Here is a 4,067-nt window from a genome sequence, read left to right as displayed (position 1 = left end):
AATTTTGAAGTGGCGACTCTGCGTACTGGTGATTTTGGCCTCGGTATTTGGACGAAAACACGGCTGGTCATCGTACCCTCGAGATAGCCCACCGAGCGTTTTGACTTTGGAGGTGGCGACTCTGCGTACTGGTGATTTTTGCCTCGGTATTTGGACGAAAACACGGCAGGTCATCGCACCCTCGAGGTAAGTTCCCGATCGTTTTGACTTTTTTTGACCTAATTTCCTCATACCCCGTGGTGGCATTCCGAACGTTTTCACTTTTAGGTGACTGTGCATGCTTGCCCCAGACGCGATAGACATCGTGTGAAAATGGTTTTGCTTACGTCTACGGCCACACCACTGGTAAAGCACCGCTTCTCGTCTGGTCCGCGAAGTGAATCCCTGTCGGGCCGGGATAGTACTTGGATGGGTGACCGCCTGGGAACTCCCGGTGCTGTAGACCTCTTTTTTTTTCTTTTTTTTTTCCGTTCAAGTGTCCGAGAGGCTGGTAGGTGGGACCGCCGTGGCATGTCCGCCCGTCCCGTCTTTTGTTGTCCATCATATCGGGCGTGGAATGTTGTTTGTCCCCCCAAATGGATGGAGGTAACGGAGCGCGTTAGGGAAGGGGCAGGGCTGGCTAGGGCTGGCACCTTCAAGGAAGTTCAGGTTAGGGCAAGAGCTAGGGTTAAGAACGCACATCGAGTGAACGGATACGGTTAGGGCAAAAGCTAGGGTTAGCACCACAGATGAAGTTAAAGGATACGGTAAGGGTTAGGGTTAGGGTTAGCACCGCAAATGGAGTGAACGGATGCGGTTAGGGTTAAGGTAAGCACCGCAAATCGAGTTAACGGATACGGTTAGGGCAGAAGTTAGGGTTAGCACCACAAATGAAGTGAACGGATGCGGTTAGGGCTAGAGTTAGGGTTAGCACCGCAAATGGACTTAACGGATACGGTTAGGGCAGGACTTAGGGTTAGCACCAGACATGAAGTGAACGGATGCGGTTAGGGCAAGGGTTAGGGTTAGCACCAGAAATGATGGTAACGGATACTGTTAGGGTTAGCACCGTAGATGAAGTGAACGGATACGGTTAGGGCAAGAGCTAGGGTTAGCACCACAAATCGAGCTAACGGATACGGTTAGGGCAGAAGTTAGGGTTAGCACCGTAGATGAAGTGAACGGATACGGTTAGGGCAAGAGTTAGGGTTAGCACCATAGATGAAGTGAACGGATACGGTTAGGGCAAGGGTTAGGGTTAGCACTAGAAATCGAGCTAACGGATACGGTTAGGGTTAGGGTTAGCACCACCAATCGACTTAACGGATACGGTTAGGGCAAGGGTTAGGGTTAGCACCACAAATGGAGTGAACGGATACGGTTAGGGCAAGAGTTAGGGTTAGCACCACCAATCGACTTAACGGATACGGTTAGGGCAAGGGTTAGGGTTAGCACCACAAATGGAGTGAACGGATACGGTTAGGGCAAGAGTTAGGGTTAGCACCACCAATCGACTTAACGGATACGGTTAGGGCAAGACTTAGGGTTAGCAACGCAAATGGACTTAACGGATACGGTTAGGGCAGGACTTAGGGTTAGCACCATAGATGAAGTGAACGGATGCGGTTAGGGCAAGGGTTAGGGTTAGCACCAGAAATGAAGTGAACGGATGCGGTTAGGGCAAGAGCTAGGGTTAGCGCCGCAAATGGACTTAACGGATACGGTTAGGGCTGGACTTAGGGTTAGCACCATAGATGAAGTGAACGGATGCGGTTAGGGCAAGGGTTAGGGTTAGCACCAGAAATGAAGTGAACGGATGCGGTTAGGGCAAGAGCTAGGGTTAGCGCCGCAAATGGACTTAACGGATACGGTTAGGGCTGGACTTAGGGTTAGCACCACAAATCGAGCTAACGGATAGTGTTAGGGCAGAAGTTAGGGTAAAGACGAAAAATCGAGCCGGCCCGTTGCGGCGCGCTTTTTTAGGTTGTGTTTTTGAGAGTGACCTGTGGGACGCGTTGTGGGATGCATGTTTTTGGAGGTATGGCGTGACGGGCGTGCCGCCGTCCCGTTTTTCAGTCCGTTGAGGTGCGCTTTTTCAGATTGTGTTTTTGAGAGTGACCCGTGGGGCGCGTTGTGGGATGCCTGTTTTTGGAGGTATGGCGTGACGGGCGTGCCGCCGTCCCGTTTTTCAGTCCGTTGAGGTGCGCTTTTTCAGATTGTGTTTTTGAGAGTGACCTGTGGAGCGCGTTGTGGGATGCCTGATTTTGGAGGTATGGCGTGACGGGCGTGCCGCCGTCCCGTTTTTCAGTTCGTTGAGGTGCGCTTTTTTGGATTGTGTTTTTGAGAGTGACCTGTGGGGCGCGTTCTGGGATGGCCTTTTATATAGGTATAGCATGACGGGCGTGCCGCCGTCCCTTTTTGCAGTCCGTTGAGGTGCGCTTTTTCAGATTGTGTTTTTGAGAGTGACCGGTGGGACGCGTTGTGGGATGCATGTTTTTTGGAGGTATGGCGTGACGGGCGTGCCGCCGTCCCGTTTTTCAGTCCGTGGAGGTGCGCTTTTTTGGATTGTGTTTTTGAGAGTGACCTGTGGGGCGCGTTGTGGGGTGCATGTTTTTGGAGGTATGGTGTGGCATGGGTGCCGCCGTCCCGTTTTTCAGTCCGTTGAGGTGCGCTTTTTCAGATTGTGTTTTTGAGAGTGACCTGTGGGACGCGTTCTGGGATGCATGTTTTTTGGAGGTATGGCGTGACGGGCGTGCCGCCGTCCCGTTTTTCAGTCCGTTGAGGTGCGCTTTTTCAGATTGTGTTTTTGAGAGTGACCCGTGGGGCGCGTTGTGGGATGCCTGTTTTTGGAGGTATGGCGTGACGGGCGTGCCGCCGTCCCGTTTTTCAGTCCGTTGAGGTGCGCTTTTTCAGATTGTGTTTTTGAGAGTGACCTGTGGAGCGCGTTGTGGGATGCCTGATTTTGGAGGTATGGCGTGACGGGCGTGCCGCCGTCCCGTTTTTCAGTTCGTTGAGGTGCGCTTTTTTGGATTGTGTTTTTGAGAGTGACCTGTGGGGCGCGTTCTGGGATGGCCTTTTATATAGGTATAGCATGACGGGCGTGCCGCCGTCCCTTTTTGCAGTCCGTTGAGGTGCGCTTTTTCAGATTGTGTTTTTGAGAGTGACCGGTGGGACGCGTTGTGGGATGCATGTTTTTTGGAGGTATGGCGTGACGGGCGTGCCGCCGTCCCGTTTTTCAGTCCGTGGAGGTGCGCTTTTTTGGATTGTGTTTTTGAGAGTGACCTGTGGGGCGCGTTGTGGGGTGCATGTTTTTGGAGGTATGGTGTGGCATGGGTGCCGCCGTCCCGTTTTTCAGTCCGTTGAGGTGCGCTTTTTCAGATTGTGTTTTTGAGAGTGACCTGTGGGACGCGTTCTGGGATGCATGTTTTTTGGAGGTATGGCGTGACGGGCGTGCCGCCGTCCCGTTTTTCAGTCCGTTGAGGTGCGCTTTTTCAGATTGTGTTTTTGAGAGTCACCTGTGGGACGCGTTGTGGGATGCATGATTTTGGAGGTATGGCGTGACGGGCGTGCCGCCGTCCCGTTTTTCAGTCCGTTGAGGTGCGCTGTTTTGGATTGTGTTTTTGAGAGTGACCCGTGGGGCGCGTTGTGGGATGCATGATTTTGGAGGTATGGCGTGACGGGCGTGCCGCCGTCCCGTTTTTCAGTCCGTTGGGGTGCGCTTTTTTAGATTGTGTTTTTGAGAGTGACCTGTGGGGCGCGTTGTGGGATGCCTGTTTTTGGAGGTATGGCGTGACGGGCGTGCCGCCGTCCCCTGTTTTGCAGTCCTTTGGGGGTGCGCCTTTTTAGATTGTGTTTTGTGGGAGTGACCTGTGGGGCGCGTTGTGGGACGTGCTCCCGTGTTGGCTTTGTGTGTCGCCCCGTTGCCGCAAGCAACCCTTTTCGGCTTCGATTTGAGTTTGGACTTGCGGGGTGCGACGGGAGGCTTGGCACGGTGCGCCGTCCGTGCGATGATGTTGTCGGCGGTGCCCCACCAGCTTACCGTTCGCGCTGCCGCACTTGCGTCGTTGGTGGGTTGCCCTGAGCGGCGT

The 4,067-nt window shown here is 53.5% G+C and overlaps 1 non-coding gene across 1 annotated transcript; it reads left to right on the top strand.

Annotated features, from left to right (window-relative positions):
* Positions 1–326: 326 nt before the first annotated feature.
* On the top strand, positions 327–445 carry LOC137271036 (5S ribosomal RNA). Its single transcript, XR_010955637.1, has one exon. It is a non-coding gene; the product is annotated as a 5S ribosomal RNA (ribosomal RNA).
* Positions 446–4,067: the final 3,622 nt, after the last annotated feature.

Source organism: Haliotis asinina, unplaced genomic scaffold (genome assembly GCF_037392515.1).
Source record: "Haliotis asinina isolate JCU_RB_2024 unplaced genomic scaffold, JCU_Hal_asi_v2 scaffold_103, whole genome shotgun sequence".
Lineage (NCBI taxonomy): Eukaryota > Metazoa > Mollusca > Gastropoda > Lepetellida > Haliotidae > Haliotis > Haliotis asinina.
The sequence above is the reverse complement of the archived record's forward strand: the minus strand, read 5'-3'. Positions and strand labels throughout refer to the sequence as shown.